Source organism: Monodelphis domestica, chromosome 1 (assembly GCF_027887165.1).
Source record: "Monodelphis domestica isolate mMonDom1 chromosome 1, mMonDom1.pri, whole genome shotgun sequence".
NCBI lineage: Eukaryota > Metazoa > Chordata > Mammalia > Didelphimorphia > Didelphidae > Monodelphis > Monodelphis domestica.
Genome location: NC_077227.1, coordinates 259,331,965 through 259,359,185, shown reverse-complemented (window position 1 = coordinate 259,359,185; position 27,221 = coordinate 259,331,965). Strand labels below are relative to the sequence as shown.

The following is a 27,221-nucleotide window of genomic DNA, read 5'->3' as shown; positions in this document are numbered from 1 at the left end:
GTTTTGCCATTGACACGCTGGCTGTGTGATCATGGGCATGTCACTGAACTTCTCAGTAATCCTGGATAACTATCTAAGTCTCCAAGATACAGAGCAGGTACTGATTGTGTGGATAGAAGGAAATTTCTCACCACAAATTCCTTTACTAATTAAATTACATGCCCCCCCCATCATTTTAAAGTATGTCTCTTTCTACCACTCCTATGCTCACCACAAATAGAGCTCTTGATCCTCTCAGATTCCAGGATTCTTTGGATCCCAGGGAGCCAAAATGGAGTGGATGAAGTGCAAATAGAAGCAGAGAAGGAAAATTGGACACTGTCCAATAGGTAAGTGCAGACATTTAGGTGGCATAATGGAGAGAGTGCTGGGCCAGGAGTAAGGAAGATTCATCTTCCTGAGTTCAGGTCTGACCTCAGACACTAGTTATGTGACCCTGAGTAAGGACTTAACCCTGTTTGCCCCTGTTTCCTCACCTGTAAAATGAGCCAAAAAAGGAAACAGCAAGCCACTCCAATATCTTTGCCAAGAAAAACCCAAATGGGTTCATGGAGAGTCAGACATGACTGAACAATACAACAATAACAAATAGGAAAGTGAAAGAGGAAGTCACAGTATCATAGATTTAGAACTAGGAAGAATCTTAGAGGCCATCAATTCCAATTTCCTCTCTTTGTAGATGAGGAAACTGAAAATGCTGAAAGGTGACTTACCTTGGGTCACATAATTAGGAAATGTTTAAGTCAAAATTTGAACCCAAGTCTTCCTGACTGTGAATCCAATACTCTCCATCCACTATACTCTCCTAGTAAGAAAAAACTCTTCCCTGCTGTAAATTATAGAATGGTGAAGGAGCTAGCTAGCCTAAGGAGACTTTCACTAGTTTGATCTCTACAATGATGGCCCATAGTCAGAATCTGAGAATATTAGGATTGGAAGAGATCTTAGAGTTCATCAAGTCTAATCCTCTCATTTTACAAATGAAGAAATTGAGGCCAAAGAAATGAAGTGGCTTAACCAGGTCTCACAAATCCTATATGAGAGAGCTGGAACTGGAATCTGATTTTGCTGCCCTAAATTCAACAAACTTTCCACTGAATCATGTTGTCTCCCTATTGTCTTTTACAAAAAATGAGCCCCCTTCCTCACCCATCTCTCAACATTCTCCCCTAGGACATTCTTCCAGAAAGACACCATGGTATGGGATAAAAAGAAGCCATGATCATCACAACAAAGAAACAGTGTGGTTTTGGATTATGTCCAGGGAGTTTTATACCCTTAGAAAGAGCAATACCACTGTTGTATCTGTTCCCCAAGGAGATTGGGGGAAAGGAAAAGAAACTCTATGTTCCAAAATATTTCTAGCAGCATTCTTTAAGGTGGCAAAGAACTAGAAATTGAGGGGATGCCCATCAATTGGGGAATGGGTGAAGAAGTTGTGGTATATGATTGTGATGGAATACTATTGTGCTGAAGAAATGATAATTATGTAGGTTAATTTTTTTAAAACCTAGAAAGACCTAAATGAAATCATGAAGAATAAAATGAGTAGAACCAAAAGAAGATAATATATAGCAACAGAAATATTGCTTGAAGAATAACTTGTGTATGTCCACCTCCAAAGAAAAAACTTAAAAAAAAAGTAAGGCATAGCTTATATTATATATAATTATTATATAATATAATATAAATGATTTTTTTTCTTTTTTTGTCAAGTGATGCCTCTTTTAGTGTGGGCAGAGGAAGGAGGGAGAAACCTGGAAATCCTGATGTGGCCAACATGCAAATAAATTAATTTTTAAAGATCTCATTATGTAGAAAAGAGGGGAAGCGGGCAAGAAAAGAACAGCTAACATGCTCATGTAGCATTGGCAGGGAAGGAGCTAAAAGGGGGCTCCCTGATCCCAGGACACCTTCTTCCTAACTCACACGGCTTCCTGTTCTTCACCATTTCCCAGGTAGAAGCACTTTTTAAGGCATAGCCTTCTGCCTAAATTGAATACAGTATATCTCATGAGCAAAATTAGCTTAGAATTCCCATGTAACATACATGAGGGATATACACATGCAGACAGCTAAAGGTATGTACAGCCATTCAATTAACAAACATTTACTAAATACTTACTCTGTGTGAGACATAATCCCTGCCCTTAAGGAGCTCACATTCTGAAAGGGGAGAAAACATATTAAAAATATACATGGGGGAAGGAAACAAGAATTTATTTACCTCCTATATGCCAGGCATTATTCCAAGCATTTTATAGATATTCTCTCATTTTAGCCTCACAGCAGCCCTGAAAGGTAGGTGCTATTACTATCCTAATTTTTAAATTAAGGAAACTGAGGCAAACAGAAGTACAATGACTTATCCAAGGTCACACAACTAATACGTATCTGAGGCTGGATTTGAATTCAGGGCCTCTGGACTCCAGATCCAAGGGCTTTAAATCCATTGTGCCACAAGTTAGAAAGAATGTAAATGGAAGATAATCTAAGAGGGAATATTAGCAGTTGGAGGAAATGAGGAAAGATTTTATGTAAAAGGTAGAATTTGAGCTGAGCTGTGAAAGAAACTAGGGAATCCTAGGTGAGGTGGGAGGGTATTTTGGGCATGAAGGAGAATCTTCACAAAGGAGCAAATATGAGAAGATTAAGTATCATGTATGGGAAACAATAAGAGCATCAATCTGATTATGCTTCCATTTACATGAAGGGAAGTGATGTGTAATGAGGCTGGAAAAGTAAACTGAGACCAGATTGCAAAGGTTTTAAAGGTCAAACTCATACTTGATCTTGGAGGTCATTGGGAGTCACTGGTCAACCATGGCTTTAGAAAAACCACCCACATCTTTATGGAGGATAGATTGGAGAGAGACGAGTCAAGGATACCATGTAAGAACCTTTTGTTTAGGTGAAAGGGGATGTGAGCCTGAGTGGTAGCCTAGTGATTGACATATTTAAAAGATGTAGAAATAAAAATGACTCAATTTGGCAACTAATAGGAAATGTGGAGCGAGAAAAAGTAGTAGAGGATGTCGCTGAGACTATGACGCTGTGTAATTAAATCAAGGAGTTCCAAAGAGTGATATGTGTGGGCTGGGGTGAGTAAGTAAAAGATAATGAATTTTTGTCTTGAAAATGTTGAGTTTGAGATGTCTAAGAAGCAGTTTGTTATGTGGAATTGGAGTTCTATATAAAAACTGATGTACAGGGTGTCCAGGGAAGACTAACACACTGGTGTGAGTAATTGCTCTTTCAGGGTGGTTTATCCGCCTCTGACGTCCATCTGCTACCCAGTTCTCACCCACAGCTCCAAGAAGTCATAGAATGTGCAGTGGCCATGCCCTAGGAAGCCATTTTGGCAAGCGAGCTAAACCAGGTTGAGGTTACCTGAAAGGCTTCAAACCCTTTGGTGAGTTAAAGGGTTGTCTACTCCAAACACTGGAGACTTCCTCCAATGGATGAATGGATGAGAACAATTTGTTCCAACAGTCATGAAGGCAGCTTGAAGTAAGTGCTATGGATAGACATCAAAGAAGCCAAGGTCATCCACTGATTCCTGGGCCATCACCAGTCATCTTCACTTTTGTCTCTGTGCTTCAATGACTCTAGAAAGCAGAGTGAGGCCATTGACTTTGTGCAATGCTGCCTCAATTAAATCCAATTCGCCCTCAAGTTAGGACAGCACTCCATGATGTCACTGGTCCTCTTCAAGTTCAAAGGAAAACAACCAAACAACCAAGTGCTAGATACATAGACCTGGAAATCACCTCTATAGGGTTGATAATTAAGTTTGTGAGAGCTGATGAGAAGACCAAAAGAGAAAAGAAAGCCCAGGATAGACCTTGGGGTACATCCACAGTTAGAAAGCATGATATTAAAAAATGCTCCAATAATGTAGACTGAGTGAACAAAGAGGTAGAAGAGAGAATTGTGACAAAAATCCAGAGAAAAGAAAGAATCCAAGAGAAGGGGAATTAATAGCATCCAATAAATACAGCAGAGAGATCAAAAAGAGTAGAAACTAAGAAAAGGCCATCAGGTTTGGCCACTAAGAGATAATAGAAATTTTAGAGAGAGCAGTTTCAGTTGAGTAATGTGGTAGAGAGTCAGAGGAGGGAAATGAGAGCAACAAGAGAGATAGCATGAAGCAGTGAAAGTCGTGAATTAGAAATCAGGATTCTTAGTTTATATTCCCAGTTCCATGATTAGCTGTGCTTCTTTGCCCAAGTCAATTTAGGCCCAAATTTCTCATCTGTTAAATAAGGATAAATAGATCTTTCCTATCTCACAGGATTCCTTTGAAGGTGAGGGTTCATTACATGATGACAAAGAAGTTGTAATAATAGATTCAGAGGAAGGAATGCTGGATTTGGATTCAGTGAGCACAAATTCCACTTCTAGCTCTCTTTCTTATTTACCCACATGGCGTTGAACAAATCTTTTTATTTCACATGAGTGGGTTTATCTATTAAATTAAAGGGTTGAACTAGATGCCTCCAAAGGTTCCTTCCACTTCTAAATCTATGATCCTATAGAAGGATTTGGGGGGGAAAATCAGACACGAAATATCCTTATTTAACAATTAACATAAGACTATCATCAATGCCTGATAACACTAACAGAACAGTGAGGGGAATAAATCCCATCTTCACTGGACTTTTGATCCAAATTCCTATTACAAAGCAATTTAGCACCTTTTCCACCTGATGGGGCCCAAGTCACTATTACATCCTCCCAACCCAACTCAATGCAAAAAAAAAAATTTTTTTTCATTAAGTACATTGTTGTTTTTAGTCATTTTTCAGTCATTTTTTTACTCTTCTTGATCCCATTTGGAATTTTCTTGGCAAAGATACTAGAATATTTTTGCCATTTCCTTCTCCAGTTCATTTTACAGATGAGGAAACTGAGGTCAATAGGATTAAGTAATTTGCCTGGAGTCACACAGCTAGTATATATAGTAGGCAAGATTTGACCTCTCACCTGGAGCTCTATCCACTGAACCACCTCACTGCCCTGTGAGGTAGATGCTACTATTATACCCATTTTATAGTTAAGGAAGCTGAAGAAGACAGAGATTGTGACTTGCCCAGAGTCACACAGTTAGGAAGTGACTGAGGCTAGATTTGAACTTAGATATTCCTTACTCCAGGCCCAGTGCTCTATTCATTGCATCACCAAGATGTCAATTATTTTTCCCAGTGCTCTGGACCATGCGGTGAACAGTAAGATCACAGTTTCCAATCAACGTTTTTGGACTCTGTATGCATAGTCTATGTTATGTACTACTGACTCATATTGTTTAATGCCTCCCAGGGAGCAGACCGAGTAGCTCTTCAAAGGCAGAGATGAGGTCTTGGACTTCTTTTGTATAACCAGAAAAAGCCAATATGATGCTAGGATCATTTTTGTTGTTATTAGTTGTGTCTGACTCTCTGTGACCCCATTTGGTATTTTCTTGACAGAGAGGCTAGAATGATTTTCAATTTCCTTCTCCAGCTCCTTTTACAGATGAAGGAATGGAAGCAAACAGGGTTATTTTCCCAAGATTGCCCAGCTAGTAAGTGTCTGAGCCTGGGTTTGAATTCTGGTCTTCCTGACTCCACACCAAGTGCTCTATCCACTGAGCCATCCTAGTTGCCTCCTCACAGAAAGGGTTTTTTTTTTGCTATTTTAGCATTAGTCGTACCAAATGCAACTATTAATGTCCCAATGACACATACTGAAGGCTTTTGGAATGAGCTGCTCCCATCGTACTCAAAAGGAATTCCTTTCACCAACATATGGTACTCATGAACCAGCTCTAGATTTGCCTGCTTGCAAATCCATTTTCTGATAGTAGAAAGGAAGATCACTTTCCATCGGATTTTGTCCTCCCCTGAGACCTTTATATTTCTCCCAGAAAGTAGGAGAGCAAGAAAGCCACAAACCTTAGCAAGCAGCCCAATCAGAAAGCAAGAAAGCAGCAATATTTCAATCCTGCAAAGTGATTCTGAAATCAGTGAGACATGAACTATTTTTGAAATGGTAAGAACCAGTGCAGTGAGAACCGGAGGTAACTACAAAAAAAAAAAAAAGTTTTCCTTTTTTTAACCCTTACCTTTTGTCTTAGAATTGGTACTAAGCATTGTTTCCAAGGCAGAAGAATAGTAAGGGCTAGGTTAAGTGAGGTTAAGTGACTTACCCAGGGTCACACAGCTAGGCAGTGTCTGAGGTCGCATTTGAACCCAAGACTTCCCATCTCCATGCCTGCCTCTCAATCTACTGATGCCTCCACAGGAGGAGCTTTCATTGGAGCAGCCATTTTTGCAGTATGGGCCTTTTTTGCCTCATTGTTCACATCTACTCCTGTTCACCTGGGGTCCTTTCACCTATATGGCATTTATGCAGAGGAAAGCTTCACTTTATACAATACTCATTTTCAAGCTGCAATGATCAAACATTTTCTTTGCTTCTGCAATAGCAGAAGTCGATGAGATTGGTTGAGGTTCCCCATCAGCAGGCGTATGCTAAGGATCATCACTTTTGTATGTGAATGAATTCTATTTCTCCCCAGCCTAAGTTGCTCTCTCCCTGGCTTTAGGTTAGACACTCTCTGGTTCCTTAGGCACATTTCAGAGCAACAGAGGGTAAACAAAAACTAACCACATTGTACACGACTAAGCTTTCTTTTAAAGGACATCTTCAAAACATAAAAAGGGTGGCTAGGTATTGCAATAGATAAAGCGCCAAGCCTGGAGTCAGGAAGTTCTGAGCTCAGACTGCCCTCAGATACTTACACGCTGTGTGATCCTGGGAAAGTCACTTAACCCTGCTTGTCTCATTTTCTTCAACCACAAAATGAGCTGGAAAACCAATCTAGTATCTTTGACAGGAAAACCCCAAATGGGTCACAAAAAGGCAGAAACAACCAAAACAAAACAAAATTTTTTTTTCTAATTAAAAGAAAACAAAAGATCCTTATAGATGCTTTGGAGACTCATCCCAGGGATTCATAAAACACTGGTTTAGCTCATGCTATTGTTAGATCAATTTGATTTAGTTTCAATTTGGGTGGCATAATTGAATGTACCTGTGAAGATGATATTCAACACAGCACCTGACACATAGTGGGCATTCCTTTGGTATGATCTCTCTATTAGTCATATAATCTAGATGGGTTTTTCATGGAACCCTCAGATTTGCCTATACTCCAATGGATGTCTATTAGATCAGGAGATTCTACAAAGCATCAATCTGTGTCCTTTAAAAGAAAATTTAACTATGAACAGAGGCAGCTATGGTTACATGGATAGAGAGTGGACCTGGAGACTAGGAAGAACTGTATTCAAATCCTGCTTCCAATTCATACCAGCTGTGTGACCCTAGGCAATTCATTTTAAATTCTTAGGTAACTCTTAGAATATAAGAGACAGAGAAAGTGTAACACTGCAGTGTTAGAAGGAGTTTTCTTATTGGGGAATTCCCTCCACCAGTGAAATCCTAAATCTAGTTCTCTTAGTTGTAAAAAATATGTGTAGTTCCTGTCCAGTCCCAGACTCCAACATCTCATCACAGATAGCATCCTAGGTCATGAAAAACAAAGTTTGCCATCCCCTCATCCAACTCCTAAAGTTTGAAAACTTAGCCTAGAGTAGAACATAAATTTAGATCCCTAAGTAACCTTAGAAATCACATGGGCCAACCCTGCCCCCCCCACTCATAAGGGAGAAAACTAAGACCCAGAGACATAAAGGGATTTGTCCAAGGTCACAAAAATTTATTAAGGAACAGAACAGAGATTTGAACCCAGAGCCTCTTACTTCAAAGCCAGTACTAGCCTCTCCACTATCCCATCCTAATCCATAGCTCTCTCCTTTATTGTTGGGTCAGGCTTTACCAATTAAGAATAAAACCAGTCAAGCATCACTTGTACCCCACAACTCCCCATATTGTGATAAAACCTTGAATATCTAACTCCTGGGCTTGAAAAATTCTTCTGAATTGCCTTTCACAGCATGAACTTTTAAGTCATGATGAAGATTTAGACTAAGGCCTGGAGATGTTAGGAGATGCTCCCGTTGAACATACTAGCCATAACCATAATCATTCTCTAGGAACCTCTAGAATAAAGTTCTAAACCATTTGGGGATCATTTATATCACTGGCAACTTGGTGGAATCTATGAACTCCTCAAAATAATGGCATTTTGAAAGTTTATAATTGGAAGAAAGGCCAGAGTTTAATTAGAATTTAGTCAGAGGTCATTTAAAATTAAAATATAATTTTTTCCCAATCAAGTTCATAGACTCCTGAAATCTAAGGGCCCCGGGTTAAAACATTCACTTTAGGGATCAGAGATTTAATACCAGAAGAAGCTTATAAGTCATCTAGTTCAACCCATTCAGTTTCCAGAGAAGAAAACTGGGGAGCAGAGAAGGTATATAAAATACCAAGACAAACTTAGAATTCCAAAACTACTGCAGTGAATGGCATCCACGGGTCTGAAAAAATTAATGAGCTTTCTTTGTCTAATACTGTTTTAATAATATGACATATCATATGTAAATATGATACTGTAGTATCTAAAGCAAAATTCGACCCAATAAATATCTAAGCATAGCTCTCTAAGAAACTTGACACATCTGCGGGAGCCCTGAGAAGCTCACCCAAGTTCATTCTATATAATACCTATTATCTATATCTATATCTATATCTATATCTATATCTATATCTATAATGCCTAATCTAACCATAATACAGTTAGATTTTTTTTGTCTTGTTAGTCAGCGAGAGGACTTGACTATCAAACCAGAAAGTCTTAAGTTAGTTCCAGTACTATAATAGTAGCAGTAGTAAGAGTAGTCATTGTAAGAGCAGTAATAGTAGTAGTAGCAGTAGTAGTAGTAGTAACTAGCATTTATAAATATCAATATTATCAATATCAATATCAAATATAAAAATCAATATCAAAATCAATCAATATATCAATAAATATATATTTAATAAATAATATCAATAAATATCAATAATACGGATCAATATACCTTATTACAATAGCATAAATGGGCATCTAGTTGGTGCAGTGGAGAGTGCCAGTTCTGGAGCCAAAAAGACTCACCTTCCTAAGTTCAATTCTGACCTCTGATATTTACTAGCTGAGTGACTCTAAACAAGTCACTTAACACTATTTGCATCAGTTTCCTCATCTGGAAAATGAGCTGGAGAAAGAAATAACAAACCACTCCAATCTCTTTGCCAAGAAAATCCCAAAATGGGGTCATGAAGAATTAGATACAACTGAAAAACTACTAAACAACAATGTACCAGGCACTGTGTAAAAATGTTACAAATATTCTCTCATTTGATCCCTGGGAACCTGAGTACTATGATTATCTCCACTTTGCCTTTGAGAAAACTGAAGCAAACAGAGGTAAAATGACTTGCCAAGGTCCTACAGTGGGTATCTGAGCCTGGATTTGAATGTAGGTCTTCCTAAATCCAGATGCAGGATTCTGTTCACTGTGTCACAGCTGCCTATTCCAAGGTAGGGAATCGAGCCCTTTTTTTTAGTAATACTGTTCTTTTTTACCACAAGTATTGGAGCTCTCCAAAAGCAATGCAGTAAACAAACACAAGTGATTACTACCATCATTAACATCAACAGTGTTATCATTACCATCATCTCTTAATCAACAATTTCAGGGAGTCATAACCATTATGGAATCAGTGAGTCATCGTAATGTGACAACAACTTTGAACTTCATCTTGACCTTTGCCAAGCTTGGCCAAACCAATTCTATTCCAATTCTATTACCTCATTTAGAGGATCCAGTTGAAATGCCATCATAAGGTTTAACTTAGATCAATTCTCTATGATTTTATGATAATTCCAAGGTTGGACAAATGAGTTGACATCTTAAGGTGACATCATCCTTAGTCCTCATTAGATACCAATTTTTTATGTTAAATGAGAAAATGAAATAAAGGGATTATCAAGTGTTTAGCAGTGTTCCTGTCTTGGTAATCTTATTCATGAGTTTGGAGATTGAGGGGGAGAGCCAAACTTTGCACAGTAGGATAATTTGATCATATATTTAGAGCTAAAAGGGACTTTTTATTGATGGGGGAACTGAGGCACCAAGAGATGACATGGCCAGCTAAGTTGGAGCACCAAGGGTTGGGTTTCTTTCTTTTTTAAAACTCCAAAATATTCCAAGCAATTATCTTTAATGCATTTGACATTACTTGTCCTTGGGATCACCTCTGGGATTTTACCTTGCACAAATAAAATGCTTTCATCAGGAATATAAGCCTGATTCTTGATAAATGACTTAAACATGTCCTCTTCCCCAAAGCAAGCAGTGGAATCACCTTCAAGTTCTAAACTATAGTGGGGGAAAGCCAACTACTCATGCCACAGATAGAAAGATTAAAAATACTACCAGAAAATCCTCAGATCTTTGAAATCTGGCTCTGGCTCCCCTGCAAAGCTTGAAGCATAGGAGATGCACTTCATGGAAAGGACAAAAGATTTCCCTAGTCAAGTACAAGACCGGGAGTTTTTCAGATAAGAGAGTATCTCCATTTGTTAATAACACATTGCTGTCCCCTTCAATCGCCTGCCATGAACCCCACGACAAAATTCCCCAGTTGCTAAGTTACTTACAGCCTTATCATGTGAATGGGCTCTCATCCCAGAGAATAGGCCTGTTTCTAAAAGGCAGATTAAGATCCTACTCTATCACAAGTGGTCCCCTTCCCATGAAAAGAAGCAGCTGCTAACACCCAATCTTCTAACATCTGGGGAGCATTGGCTACCTTTAGGTCATCCTAATACAAAACAGAAATGTTTGCTAGACCTTCTAATTATCTAACAGCAGAATTAAAGGTTAGTGAGGAAAGTTGAAGCCAAATGATCACATGAGGCCAAAATGTCTTTTTGAAAGAACAGCTGCCAAATGGATAAGAAAATATTCATTCCCCAGGAGTCAGCAGAGGGCCTCAGGAAACACATTTAAAGGGGACAGGGGAATCACTTGGCTTCCACTTTCATGCCTCCAAATCTCTTTTGGTTCTTAGCGACTCATTCCAGGAAATAAATCTGTCTATCTTTCAGTAGTACTGTTCCCAGAAATAGAGAACTTTTTGTTTGAGTCATGGCTCCCCATTACTAGTCATCCTGCCTCATTCAGAATGTCTGAGCACAGAAATAAGAGGGAGCAGAAGAAAAGGATGTAAGTGTATTCAGAGAAGTGGGCTTGGGGGAATTAGTCTGCTGAATAAGTATCCAGGTTCTTGAGTCAAGAATTCTAGTTGTTTGCCCAGGAACAAAAGAAGGCTTCAGTGTCCAGCTGAGTTCATCCCACAATTAGCAGAACACCACATCCTTTACATTCTGGGAACTATGGATCCCCCAAACACTCTCCAGTTACACATTCTCAACCTAAAGGACTGGTGGTTTCGGGGAACATAAAGGTCATTGACAAAGGGTACAAGGAAGTATTCTAAGGGGCTTCAAGGCAGCCAGGTGACAGAATGGATAGAGTACCAGGCCTGGGAGCAGGAAGACTCATCTCCCCAAGATCAAATCCAGACTCAGACACTTATTAGCTGTGTGACTCTGAGCAAGTCACTTCACCCTGTTTGCCTCATGGCAAACCTCTCCAGTATCTTGGCCAAATAAGAGCACGAAGAATTGGACAGGACTGAAAACAACTAAACAACAACAAAATTCTATCATCCACTATATAAAATATCTGTGCAAAATAATATCCCCTACTCACAGAAGTATTATAAGGCTCAGTTGAGATAATGCAAACAAAGTGCTTTGTAAGCATTAAAATGTTATATAAAAGGGGAAGTGAGTTTCAATAAGAGGATGAGAGCCAGAACTAGAGACAGGAGTTCCTGAGTTTAAATCTGGCCTCAGACTCTTCCTAGCTGTGTGACCCTGGGCAAATTACTTAACTCTCATTGCATAGTCCTTACCACCCTTCTGCCCTGGAAGCAATATTGATTCTAAGACAGAAGGGAAGGGGTTTTGTGTTTTTTTAATGCTATGTAAATATGAGCAATGAACTCCCAATCTTTTGAATATCTGTGATTTTGTGACTTAGGGTGTGGAACTAAATTCTTATGGCATGGAGCACAAGGCTTGAAACTTGATCATTCTCAGTCTTTTGGGCATAAGTAGATGAGCAAGGTATTGAGAGAAGTCATCAGCTTCAGCAAATGTCACTTTTTTCTCTATGAGAGGAAATCATCATTTAATTCATTTCTTACTGAGGTTCTGATGGCTGCTATCTTACCCATTAGCTCTACCCTGCCCGAGGCAATTCAGGGGTGCAAGACGGGAATTTTATAGTAGGATAGTACTTGGACTAACTTGGAGTCCCATGAAATGCTCTAAAAAATGAAAACTATGGTCACTCAAAGAAATTAGCACAATTTTGTCCCACCTACCAACTGTTTAATTCAATTAGGGATGACTGATACCTGTAATATTCAAAACTCAAATGAGATAACATAGAAGCAAAGTAGCATGAGTCATCATTGGAAAAATCTTTCCTTATTCTGCTAATGCTTCCAAGCTGGAAGAAACAACTACAGTATTCTTCTGCTTTTATTGCTCCTCAGTTGATTGGACTTACTGCTGGAACCTGATAGCAACCACTAGAGGGTTCTTTTCTCAGGGAGGCAATCAAGAGAATCTAATAAGATGAGATTCAAGAGGGATAAATGTCTTGTAAAGTCTCTTACATGAATAAAAAAATCAACTTCATAAGTTATAAGTTGGAAGAGATAGAGCTGGGTATACAGAAAATCATCAGGAAAAAAAGATTCAAAGTTTTAGTGACTGACAAATTCAAAGCAAGTTTGCAGTGTGAGGTGGTAGCCAAGAAGACTAGAAAAATCTTAGGTCACCTTAAGAGAAGCATAATATGCAGAACTAAGGAGGTCTACTCTGGTCAGAACATATCTGGTCTACTATTATCCATTCTAGGCACCGGATTTTATGAAAGATATTGCTAAATTGTAGAACACGCCAAGCATCATGATCCAGGATGCTGAAAGATATTGAATGGTCCATACCATCTAAGTAACTGATTACACTTAGCCTGAAGAAGAGAAGACTTGAAGGATACATGATGGCCATGCTCAAGGATCTGAAGGGCTGTCAAATGGAAACATGATTACTCTTTTCTGTTTGGGCCCAGGAATAAATGATGAGTTGAACAAAAAAAAAAGCACTTGGTATGGAGGAAAGTTATTGAAAAGTGAAATGAAATGCTTCAAAAGGGCAAGTTATCTCTCATTTGGAGATCTTTAAACAAAATTTTGGGTGACTCCTGGTCAGTTCTATCACACAGGGCATTCTAGTTTAGGCATAGGTTGGCCTAAGTCTGATATTATGATTCCATTAAATCTTATTATGAAAAAACATTTAGGGTATAATTTTTCTTTAAATCAGTATATAAGTGGTATGGGGATCTGGTTCCATGACTTCCATTTCAGATCAACAATCCCTTGTGGTGCTTTGACTCTACATTCTAAACTTGCTGGTCTTTGGAGTCAATAAAAAATGCCCATAGGAAATGTTGAATTAGCTTTGTTTCTATATTTTAAATGCTTAAAAGAAAGAAAAGTGTCAGAAGAAGCAAGAAATTTTGGGAAAGAGAATAATCAGGACTAACTTTTGGAAAATGTCTGGACAATGACCAAAAAGAAGGAAAAATCCAGATAGACAAGACACTTAGGACCTCCCAAAGTTTCCGTGAGAAATCTCTATTTCTCTCTCCTTCCTTCCATTTCTATACTAAAAGAAAGACATCAGAGGAGACTATTTCCTGTTGAAACTTTAGACTATAATCCTAAACAGTATTAAGTTAATGAACTAATGATTTCATGCATTTAGAGAACAGTGTGCAGTCAGATTGTTGTCATTCCAAATCAGAAGCAGTGTGGTGTTGTGGGAAGAATACTTGCTTTGGAATCAAGATCAGGGAACAAACCCCAGCTCTGTGCTTTACTATCGGAATAGCTGTCGCTTAAACTCTTTGATCCTTTGTTTCCTCCTCTATAAAAGGAGAAGACTAGTCTTAAGAGCCTTATGATTCTAAATCTATGGTCCTACGCTCCAGAAGATAAGATGATATTTCAGCCATTAAGGATTTCTGTTAGAGGAATATTTAAGTAATTCAGAGTTCACCTTTGACATAATTTTTAACACACTGACATTCTCACTCCAGTTGAATGAGAAAAGCAATTCATTTCACTCATTCTCATGCTCAAACTTATGCCTTTCCCCTCCATTGGAAAGGGTACTCCTAGTCCCTGAGATCTAGACCATATACATGTTTTCATCATCTCACTCAATCAAAAGTTTGTCAACCAGGTTCTGTTGACATTTAAGGAGAGCTAAGTGATGTAGTAGACCAAGCCTGGCACCAAGAGTTAAGAAGACCTGAGTTCAAATGCAGCTTCAGAAATGTGGAAACTGTGTGACCCTTGCTGTTCCTCAAATAAAACATTCTATCTCCCAACTCAGGGCATTTGCATTGACTTTTCCCCTTGCCTGGAATGTTCTCCCTCCTCATCTCCACTTTCTGTTTTCCTTCAAGACCTAGCTAAAATCCCACCTACACAAGAAGCCTTTCTCAATTTGCCTTAGTGCTAAGGCCCTCCTTCTACTGATTATCCCCAATTCATCCTGTATAGATCTTATTTATGCATGGTTATTTACATGTTGTCTCCCTAATGAGAATGGGTTTTGTCTTTTGCCTTTTACCTTTCCCTATGTACCCAACACTTAGCACAATGCCTAACCCAGAGTAAGCACTTAATAAATATTTATTGAGGGGCAGCTAGGTGGATCAATGGATTAAGAGCCAGGCCCAGAGACAGGAAGTCCTGAGTTCAAATTTGACCTCAGATACTTCCTAGCTGTGTGATCCTGGGTAAGTCACTTAACCCACATTGCCTAGCCCTTACGGCTCTTCTTCCTAGGAAACAATGCATAATATTAATTCTAAGATGGAAGGTAAGGGCTAAAAAATAAATAAAAAATAAATGCATATTAACTGACCCTGGGCAAGTCAACTATTATTTGACTCCATTTCTTCATCTAAAAATGAGTTACAATAATAGCATCTCCCCCCAGGATTGTTGTGAGGATCAAAAGAAATAATAATTATAAAGTGCTTAGCATACTGCCTGGCACATAGTAAATACTATATAAATATAAGATATTCTTTTTATTTTAACCCTTACCTTCTGTCTTAGAATCAATACTGCATATTGGTTCTAAGGCAGAAGAGAGGTAAGGGCTAGGCAATGGGGGTTAAGTGACTTGTCCAGGGTCACACAGCTGGGAAGTGTCTGAGGCCAGATTTTAACCTAGGACCTCCCCATCTCTAGGCCTGGCTCTCAATCCACCGAGATTAAGATGGAGAAAATAATAGCACCTAGGACTGATGTGGGAATAAAATGGGATAATATTCCAAAAGTGCTTTGTAAATCTTTAAATGTTAAATTAAAGTTAGCCATTAGCTATTATTATTTAGTTTTCCTGGTTCTTCTCTAAATATTACAACTTTAGGAAGGTTTTTTACAATTAAACTCCTTTTTTGCTCATCAGGAATTCAAGTACTTCCTAAGCAACAAGGATTGGTCCTGGGCAAGGGCAAGTAAAAGCCCCTTTCAGTAGAAAATGTTTGCCCCAAAGAAACAAATTACCCTTCTAAAGTATGAAAAGCTAAAATCCTAATGGCAGAGCAGCTAGATGACTTGGTAGATAGAGAGCCAAGCCTGAAGACTGGAAGTCCTGAGTTCAAATTTGATCTCAGACATTTCCTATCTGTGTGATCCTAGGTAAGTCACAACCCCAAATTCCTAGATCTTACTGCTCTTCTGTCTTCGAACTGATACTCAGTATTGATTCTAAGACAGAAGGTAAAAGTTTTAATTTTTTTTTCTTTGAAGAATATAATGGCACAATAGCCAGAATGCTAGATTTGTATTTGAATCCTACTTCTGCTATTTAGGGTAACCGTGGGAATATTCCAAGGCCACTCAGTCTTTTCTCATCTATAAAATGGGATGATACACAGAGCACTTACCTCATAAGGTTGTTGTGAAAATCAGATGGTAGAATGTATGTAAAGCACATTTCAAACCATAAAGCGCTATGTAAATCCCAATTACTATTCCTTTTAACCATAGCAAGTCCCTTAACCACTCTGAGCCTTGGGTTCCTCGTCTATAAAATGTGTAGAACCTGCCACACTGTTGTAAAACTCAAATCTGGTAACATTATGGAAAGTGCTATGAAAACCCTAAAAGCTTCCCTTCTGAGATTACCTTCCAGCTACTCTGATGTATTTTGTGGGCACACAGTTATTTCCACATTGTCTCCACCACTAGAGCATCAACTCCTTGAGGACAGGGATGTGTTTTGTTTTATTTTGTTGTCTTTCTATCCCCAGAGCTTAGCACAACGCCTGACACAGAGCAAGCACTAATAAATGCTCGTTAGCTTCCTGACAAAAGCTCTAGGTAAGTGTCAGTGATGATTATTATTACTTATTCCTTAGGGGACACATGCTTCCCCCAGAACGAGTGTGATATCTAAATCGAGTCTAGTATTTCAAATTCTCACAGCCTTCAGAGGAAGAGCTATATGAATGTCAGTGCTGTTATTCCCCCCCTTTTTTTTAAGCTGGGAAAACTCAAAGCAACAGAGACAGCATCCACAGTGGTGGCATCACAGTGGCCCATGTTTATCTTCCATCTACACCTGGGTACACGTGGGTTGGCATTATTCCAAGAGCAAGGAGCTGGCTTTTCAGGAAACATTATCCCTCTCCAGCTCCACAGGGGCTACCGGGCTGAATCTGACCCAGTCAGCCTCAGCTGTCAACAGAGAAGGAAAAATGGTCCCATGACAACAATCCCTTCAAACGACATGCACAGCACTAGCATCCCAGGTAGTCGACAAGCACCCACTGAATGCTGAGGTACTGTAGCACTGGACCCTGGCACAAAGGCTTTACTGCAATAGTTGTAAGTATCACGCATAGAAAAATAAATCCTTTTTTGATCATGGAGATGGAGATGATGGTGGTGGTTTTATGAGTGACATGGCTCGGGCATCATGATGTAGATGTTGGACACCGACCCTGGACTTCAGTTCACTTTCCATGCCACCTTCTGGGCAAAATCCATATCTGCCAAAGTTTCTGTTTAAAACAATGGGGTAAGAAGCTTCTAATTAAGACAATGCATGCACCTTGACAGTATCCTATTAGAAAACCCACAGCATCAAAACAAAAAAACAAAAATACCACTGTGATAAACCAAGCCACAATTACAGATTACGGTTGTTAAAGCAATATTTACAGAGATGTGAGGGCATTGGAAATAGACCTTTATTTAAGAGGAATTTTCAAAAATGAGATTCAGACTCTACATTTCTGCAAGATTTCATCATAATTCTACTTCTTAAGGTTTAGGGGGCTGAATTGTAGAAATGAATTGGATCTTTTAGGGGGCAGGGAAATGGTGGGGTTTGTTTGGATTTTTGCTTTAAAATGATAGGAAGTCACCTTGTTTGATCTCCATAGCTATGCATATAGGAGTGGAGATGATGGAGTAAAGGCAAGGAGGCTTTGGAGCTGGCAATTTAAACAATGGAGAATACGCTACCATTTCCTTTTTAAGAGGGGACAAGACAGTTTCATACACTGAACCTTTTATAGTAACACTATGGATCAGGCACCCATTTACAAGGATTTCAGTGTCAAACAAATTGTATGTTTATTGCCATTCCTATTATTCAATAGCACAGATGTGTTAAGAGGCTGTTGGAGTAGTAAACTGGGGGAAGAACCTAGTAATCTGGACACTTTGGGCCAGATTGGACCACAAGGCCATTTGCACAGTATTAAGATTATTCTCAAATACTTATTTTTCAGCTCTATGGACTTAACCCTTTCTTCTCCTGGCAGGACCACATGACGAAATACTCAGTCAAATGAGATGGCATATGCATAGCATTTAGCAAAGCTTAAAGCACTATACAAATGCTGTTATGGTTATTATTATTACATTAGTTTATTATATTATAATAAAGTTATTCATATATCACAATGATATTTCTGATAAGAATCATTATAATGTTCTGAGGAGAATAATTATTAGCACTCTAGCCTTGTACTCCCTACCCCACAACAGAATCTAAATTTGGCATTTTGGTTACTCAGACTTTTCCTTGTGCCCACTGGGGCCAACTTTCCATTTGCACCAGGTGCTTAAGGCCGGTTCTGCATCATGAAATCTTTGCTAAGCACTTCTACAGAGACATGAAAGATTACCACCTCCAAAATGTGAGAAACCAGTAATGCTCCCTTTCAGTCGGTCCTTGGTTTTATTTCTGAATATCTTTAAAAACCAGTAGTGTTCCAATTTCAGGCGATCTTTAGTTTTATTTCTGGGGTTTTTGTTATCTTGGGGGGGGGTATTTTTAAAGAATCCTAACTACCCTTAGAATGACTAGAGCTAGAATTTGTTTAACCCTACGAGACACTTCTCATTCCCTGGATGACATTGCATTAAAACCCCATGAAAATCCATAGCGAGGAGCCAGCCTGCTTCTTTGTTGTCACATAATATGGGGCTAGTTTGGGTACAGGGCTTGGCAGGCATGGCTTGTTGGTTACCTCTGTGGCTAGTTCACTTCAGCCAAGTTTTTCAGGTTTTGTTTTTTTGCTTTTTTTGTTTTGTTTTCACACATAGTCCATATCAATTCAAACGACTTTGAGGATGAAGAAAAATAACAAAACAAAGCACTCCTCACTTACCACCACATCCAACTTGCAGAAATAAAAATGCCTAGAGCACATACATGAATGGCTTCCTTAAATGCATGAGGGAGCAGAGTTGATCTTTATTTTCGTAATAAAAACGTGGGTGTTTTTCTTAACGTTAATATTGTCTTTATTTTACATTAAGTGCTTTTCTGATTTCACTTCTTCACAAAACTGCTTTTAACTTTTGAAGTACAACGTACTTTAAACAAAAATACTGTGCAAGGTCAGCACTTTTTTTCTTTTAAATATTGAAATAAATAAAATAGTTTACTTTTTGTTTTCAGTTTGTGTTCAGTTATTTCTACTGTAGAGTAATTCCAGTATGACCTGGGTACTTTCTCACAGACACTTAAAGGAACCAAAATCAAAGGTTAAAAAAAAAATTCTTCTTATTGCACAAGCTTAGGCCCTTTCCAAGAATTCTCTGAGCAGAGCAGGAGGGCTTTCCATGGTCCAGGTTCCTGTGTTAGTTGAAACACAGGCATGGGAAGGGGCCAGGCAAAGGAAAGAGGAAGAGGAGAAGGAGGAGGAGAAGAAGGAGGAGGAGGAGAAGAAGGAGGTTCAAATCATCCTGGCTTCTTTTCACCTTCTTCGGAAATGGCTTGCTTGAAGGATGCCGGAGTCCCCAGAGCACAGTCGACTGCAGAGGGAAAGGCAATGAAAGATAAAACAAAAAACACCACCACAGAACAGCTGTCTAAAAATTCAAAATCAGAAAATTAAAGAATTAATAAGAATTTTGAAAAAAGAAAAGAAAAAAAAAGAAAAACAACCAACCTCCTACAAAATTTAATGGGGCTTTGAGAATGAAAACCAAGCTGCCTTCTCTCCCTTGCAAGTGAACAGTGGGAAAATCGGTTGAAATAAGGGCAACTCAATTGCTCCTGGGTAATGTGACACAGGAAGCAGAAAGAACACAGCTGGATTTTCAGTTCTTTGGAGAAGCAGCAGGCAGAACTAGGTATTTGGCAAAACCTTTTTTTTTTTACTCAGAAACTGAACAAACAGGATTTTTGTTGGGGAAAGGAGTATATAGATAACCCCATCATGACCTTTTCATTGAGCCTTTTTTCCCTATTTAGAAAGCCTGGGAAGTGTTCCGATAATTTAATCCATCTAGCTGTTACTTTGTTAGAAACTAATGGTCTCTTACTATAGGCCTATCAAGTTCACTAGAGACTCCTCATATATGTCTAATCTTGCCTGAGGCAGAGATGAAGGGGAGAGGTTACTGTCCAGTTCTGAAATTCATTCCATCCTGACAAAAGAGGTCATGGAGCAGCCTTGCCTCCTATCCCCATTGTTGCTTCACTAGGTCTAGATCATCAATCCTTGAAAGAATCCCTCAGGCCCAGGACTAACTCAAGAGGTCTGCTCCAGTCACCAGTGGGCCCCAGTGATCCAAAGCATCAGTCTTAGAGCCAGCTATTTGTAGGAGTAAGAAAGGGGCAACCTTTCTGCCAGTTCTAGAACATGCCAAAGAATGATGGAATTTTGTTCTAGCTGAAATGAAATTTTCTCAGTTATTTTAATGCTAAGGACAAGGTCGGAAGTGAAGAGTAAAGAAACTCTGGTGCTACATGGCATTGACTCTTTAATGGATGGGGACCAATTGAGAAGTATGAAAAGCCTGACAGGTGCTCTCAAATTTCAAAAAGGACAAAAGCAATGGATAGTATGCTGCATACACTCCCCACAGACAGCCAAGTTCATTTCAAGCTCCATTAGAGACACAAGTAGTGGATATGACCCAAATGGAAGAAAGTCAAAACCAGCAAGAAAAAAAAAGTCCAAAAGCAAATAAATATCTCTCCCACCAAACTGTCTTCTTTCACAGAGTCCTTCCAAGTTCAAGATTTTTCCATTTCTCTCCTCCACTTCTATCATCTGAACCTTTCTAATTTTCAATGGCATAGGCAAAAATTGCCATCACAAAGAATTTAATAAATACTTCTGCCTATTCACATGCCCCAGCACATTTTTCTCACTCTAAGGAAATATTTATTATCCATCTACTATGTATCCATCCCTTAGACTCAACTCAAATGTCACCTTCTTCACAAAGCACCCTGATCTGCCTTCACACCATCTCTCAGCCAGTTTATAATGATCTCCTTTCAATCTCATGTAAGACTTTACTTTGTAATTCTTAAAGATTTTTACCATGCCATACAGAATGGACTTGTGATTTCATTGGCATAAGAAACTGCCAGATGAGGAAACTCCTTCTATTAATGCCAGACAGCACCTTCTCAAGTCAGAGAGGTACACAGAGCATTCAGAAGTTAAATGATTTTCCCAGAGTCCAACACCAGATTTGTCAGGGGTAGGATTTGAACTCAGGAGCTTTTGGCTTTCCTGTCTGTTCTTTAGCCACTCTCTGCACTATCTTGAACATTATCTAGTCTGGTTATCTGTGATTATGTCTCATCCTCCTACTAAACTGTATACTTTATGTAGGAAAGGACTGTGCTTGATCTAAATGGTGTATCTATCTCAGCAACTAGTACAGATCTCTAATCAGAGCCCTGAATACAGTAGGTACCCAATGAATAATGAACTAGCCAAATTCTTTATTGGGCACTTCCTTTCCTCCTTCTTTCAAGCAATCTATTCTAGTGGTTCTCAAAGTGTTAGTTCAGTAACCCCTCCAGATCTCTGAGACCCTTTTAGGGGACTTTGAGGGCAAAACTATTTCTACAATAATATCAAGACATTTTAATTCCCAATATGTTAAAGATTTTTATTTATAACATTTTAAAACAAATTTTTTAGTTCTAAATTCTCTCCCTTCCTCTCTCTTTCCTCCCCTAACCACTGAAAAGGAATATATCAATTTTACACATGAAGTCATACAAAATATATTTGAACATCACAAATATCAACAAATATGATCCATATAAACAAGAGCTCTTAGTTGGAGGGTGGGGGTCCTCAATAGTCTATGAAGGGGTCCTGAGACTAAAAAGTTTGAGAACCACTAATCTATTCCATAATGGCTAGATCACTGAACCTGGAATCAGAAAGACTTGTCTTTGTGAGTTTAAATCTTGTCTCAGATACTTATTAGCTGAATAACCCTGGGAAAGTCACTTACCCTTGTTTGCCTCAGTTTCCTCATCTATATAAATCAGCTAGAAAAGGAAATGCCAAACTATTTCTTTGCCAAGAAAACTCTAAATAAGGTCATAAAAAGTCAGAGAGCATCAAAATGAGTGAACAAAAATATGTTCCATTACTTTGCCTTCTACCTCTCTCTTTTCCCTCCTTTCTAGTCTCCCTTTATTCCCCTTTTCCTGGGAGAAAGAAAGGTCCCTCTTCTTCTACCTATTTATCATGTCCTTTTTACTTCGGTTTTTGCTTCTTCTTTTTTTTTTTTGCTCTTGCTCCTTTATTTGAGTAAAAAAAAAATGCTACCCAAAAAATTGCTTTGGACTTCCTCCTGGCAAATTAAGTTCACAAAGCTTTTTATTTTTTCAATAGTTTCCTGAGCCTTAGGAATTCTATTATTTCCTCTCACTTTGTACCACTTCCTCCAGCCCCACCTTCATCCAAAGCTCCTAGTAGACATAATGCATTATGCCACCCCCAAACCCATTCCACCTATCCATTTCTTCCCTCAGAATCCTATCCTCTAGCTCTTTCCCTCTTTCTTCCCTAAAACCCCCACCCCCAAGTCACTGACTTAAGATCTAACTATTTCTTAATTTACTTCTTGGCAATATATTACCCTTAATGTTCCCCTGCTATTTCACTGTAGCCCATTTAGTGTTTAGTTTTTACCACATTCATGCTCCATTTCTACCATTTTTAACTTATCCAACAAGGTTTGGCTTTCTTCTCCTTCTTAGCACTGATTCTTCCCCTTCCATTTTCTAAAACCCCATCCTTTCTTCCTATCAGCTTCTGCTCCCCCCCCCCCTCTATTTCCCTCTGAATTGTCTTTTCAATGTTGTCTACCTATTTCTGACTATACTATCTGGAATAGTGTCCAGAATATATCCCTATTTTCATTCATTGATCAATGCATTTACTGAATGCAAAATGTGGTACTTTGACCTTGTAGCAAACTGAATTCTCCATGATGTCTTATATTTCTGAATTTCCCAACTGAATATTAAGATATAGTAGCTTCTTGATTCATCAATTTTGTCATGAGTTTTACCACTTTCATACACTACGGAAACAAATACTTTGGCTGATAGGACAAATCCTAAAAGATTTCAAGCGACTTTCCAGATTCTTTTGTTATACTAAAGACTTCCTCCATGATGCCTTCCCAAAGTATTCCAGACCATAGTGATTACTCAGTCATAGCCTGCCTTATAACATATTTTGAATTTGGGTTTTGCATTATTATTTTTGTTTTATAGATCCTTACTTTCTGTCTTAGAATCCATACAATTGGTTCCAGGGCAAAAGGACAATAAGGGCTGGGAACTGGGGTTGAGTGATTTGCCCAGGGTTACATTGTTAGAATATGTCTGAGGCCAAATTTGAACCTTGGTCCTTCCAACTCCAGTCCTGGTGCTCTATCCACTGTACTACCTTGCTGCCCCACTGTTTCACTTTTGTCTTCATACCCAAAGCACTTAGCAGAATCCTTGGCACACAATAATCACTTAATAATGCTTGTTGGAGGAATTATTTAAACTCACATTGTTGCTGAATTAATTTTAAGTATGCAATATTATCTTTTTGACCAGATCATAAAATCATTACGCCATGAAGGGTGTATTATGCTTTTCTATATCCACCAGAATACTATGTCCATTGTAAATATTCCAATTATATTCACTGAATGAATGAATTTATTAAGTAAATGAATGATCATTGAGAGTTTGTAGACTCAGTCTGTTGACATTATCTGGCACATTGGAAGCCCTATAAAAATGTCTACTGATTAACTAATGTCTGTTGAGACAGTAATAGACAAAATTCAGGTTAGATCTAACTTCTGGGTCACCAATCAAATGGGGGCTCTGAGGACCCCATAAAAGCCTTATCTCAAATCTTTTGGGGCTCATAACTTAATACAGAAATCATCCCTGAATTTCAATCATTTTATAAGTCACTCAGTCAGGAGGATCTCCTCCATTGTGGTATGATGGCTTCCCTTAATGAAATATTTTTAATAGATTATTGGAATTCAGTTTTACTATGTACTGTGTAATCTTATGACCTAATGTATCATGGCAGAAATATATGTCCTTGGGCATTCACTATGAAAAAAGATGGAGGTGTCCCTTTCCTCCCACCTAGACTTCCACTAACTACCCTTACCCTCAACCAACACACAACTTCTTCCTACAAACATAAGAAAAACTCCTGGGAAAAGTTCAAAGAAGATTGGTTCTTATAGTCAATATTCATTCATAAAAAAAAAAAAAATCCATGACGGTTTCTTAAGTACAGGTTATTTAATTCTAATGTTGTTATCTCCAGGGCCAAATTTTTCTTCAATGCAAAAAAGCCTTGGAGCTAGGTAATTTTAATTAAAATTGTTCAGAGTGCTTCACAGACTTTATACCTTGTGACTCCTCACAGGGATAAGTCCTCAGCCTATTATTTCATTGAGATAGGATACTCCCAGATGAAGAAATCCCCTTTACCAATACAAAGCAACAGCATCTCTGCAATTTATACTCTCAGAGAATTGCCTGAGAAGTATAGGACCTACCCAGCATAACATAAACAGTATATGTCAGAAACAGAACTTGAACTCAGATCTTCTGGCTGCAAGATCAGCTGTCTATCACTATAACCGTCAAACTCACTGCCCCTTGACTGCATGCAGCTCTTTAGTACTCTCCAGTTGGTGGCATTTGAGTGGCATCAAAATCAGGAAAATATGGACTCACATACTCAAAAAATTATGTGACTCTGGGCAAGTCACTTAACCTCTTCCTGCCTCAGTTTAATCAGTGGGGATAATAATAGCACTTACCTCACAAGGTTTATTGTGAGGCTCAAATAAGAGACTAGTATCTGAACCAAATTAAAACATAATTGCAGAATGTACAACAAAATTAATAAAAGAAAAATAAAATATGCATAGTGTTAATTTGTGGTTTCCTAAGACACAGAAACAATGAACATGAGCTCGGACAGACTTTAAGAGATAACGGAGGATAGAAGGACCTGGTATGCGTCTGGGGGGGCCACAAAGAGTCAAACACAACTGAACAACAACAATAAGACAATATGCTGCATTTCCACTTAAGTTTGTCAATATTGCACTACACTATGCTACCTCATAGTGTGTCTTTAAAAAAAATAATAAAATCTGTTACCTTCTCTCTTAGGATTTTGGGATTAGACACTAAGTATACTAAATAGATACTTAGAATACTAAATATCCATTCCAAGGCAGAAGAACAGTAAGGACTAGGCAGTTGGGGTTAAGTGACTCACCCAGGGTCACATAGCTGAGAAGTGTTTGAGGTCACATTTGAACCCAAGACCTCTCGTCTCTAGATCTGGCAATCTATTCACTGAGCCATTTAGCTGCCCTTCATAGAATTTCTTTTAAAATGACAGATAAAAAGCAGAAATATCTATTTAATGCAGATGGAAAAAACCAAGGTACAGAAACACTAAATGACTCATTAAATTACTTTAATTAATGATTATTATTTCATCATCTATTAATTAAATTAATTATACCTTAAAAGTCATTTAACAAGAATGTGTTGCTAATCTAGGTCAAGAACTCAATTCTCTTCATTTCTGCCCCCTCCCCACCACCAGTCTTGCATATACAAGCCCACAATCACCTGACTCACCAGAAAATACCAGTGCCAGGAACCCAAACTTTCTAGAAGGTTCAAATGAATGACTTCAGTCAAAAAGAGCCTTCATATCTTTCTTTACCCAAACTAGCCATAAAAATGTATATTCAAAATTGCCAGATAGAACATAACACTTATATGGGGGTTGTTGTCGTTCCATCATTTTCAGTTGCATCTGACTCTTTGTGACCTCATTTCGGATTTTCTTTGCAGAGGCACCAGCCAGAATGGTTTGCCATTTCCTTCTCCAATTCATTTTACAGATGAGGAAACTGAGGTTAAGCAAACAGGGTTAAGTGACTTCCCCAGGATCACACAGCTAGTTCATGTTTGAGACCAGATTTAGACTCAAGAAAATGAGTCTTCTTGATTCCAGGCCTGAAATTCTACCCACTGAGCCACCTAGCTGGTCTATATACAGGAGCAGATATGATTTTTTTAATTGTACAAGAAAAGAATCTCTAAACTATATTTCAGGTCTATCTCTGAGTAACAAATAACATTCTAGCCTCTCAAGTTGTATAAAAATTCAGCATAAGGTTACAGCCCACTGGGTGCCATGGACTTTTGCAAAGCAAGCAATAAAACTTAACAGGAAACTGTTGGTGTGAAAAATCATACTTATTTTAAAAACCATCCTCTGAAATACTAGTAGAAAATTGCATTATCAAAACTAAAATAATTTTTAAAAATGAAATACATATTTATCATCCCCAGCTCAATTTTCAAAAAGACTTTCATTTATCTGAAAACTAATTTAAAAACAAAAACCACAGGACCCATCATTTTCACAATGCCAGATGTTCCTCTTTACTTAGATGCCATTCCTCATTTGGATACTTCTTCTAAATTAATAATAGTTCACATTTTACATAGAGCCTAAAAGTCTACAAAGTATTATTTTCTTCACAACTTCTCAGGAAGGTAGATGATACAGGCATTAATATCCTTATTTTAAAGATGCAAAAACTATAAATGACTTTAGTCAGCATTTGAACCCAGGTCTTTGGACTCATGGTCCATTATTTTCCCTACTACAAAAGACTGTTTCCTTTAGGGAAAATGTACATGTGACCCTATGATCATGAATTGTGATTCCTCTCTCATTGACACCAAAACCAAAAGTTCAAATTATGTTCAAGGTTGCTGCTTTAATATGCAAGAAGAAAACTTTCCTTAGTTATATTCATATCTGAGGACACCAACCACAGGGAATTCACAGGGAATTCCTCCAAAAAAATATGATAAAAGCAATTTCTAAGGAGTGATAGTTCATAGGGAAGGAGGCAAACAACAAAGGGAGGGAGTCAATATTTTGCTTGGCACCTGGAGTTTAAATCTGAGTCCACTGATTTAGGAGGAAGAAAATCCCATTTGGTATATTTAAATTATTTTTTTATAAGGCTAGTCTTTGAAGTTATTCTAAATACTAGTATCACTCCATTTGACTGGAACTGAGCAAGAACCAAATAAAATTATTCATTCCCTATCCCACCCACTCCCCAAGAAAAAGAGATAAAGACATTAACACTATTGGCTACTTTGTAGGGTAGCAGTTACATGGCGCAGTGGATAGAGC

General features: G+C 38.3%; 1 protein-coding gene across 6 annotated transcripts in view; it reads right to left on the bottom strand.

Moving 5' to 3' along the window:
• The window catches only part of DPF3 (double PHD fingers 3), a 437,118-nt gene that overhangs the window by 54,358 nt on the left and 355,539 nt on the right, over nucleotides 1-27,221 (bottom strand). For 3 of the 6 annotated variants that reach the window (XR_008914980.1, XR_008914982.1, XR_008914981.1), the window contains one exon: nucleotides 18,955-19,491. The exons of the other annotated variants lie outside the window; for them this stretch is intronic. The gene's annotated coding sequence lies outside the window, so the exon portion shown is untranslated. Of the gene's footprint in view, nucleotides 1-18,954; nucleotides 19,492-27,221 lie in introns of those variants that run through there. 6 annotated transcript variants of the gene reach the window in all.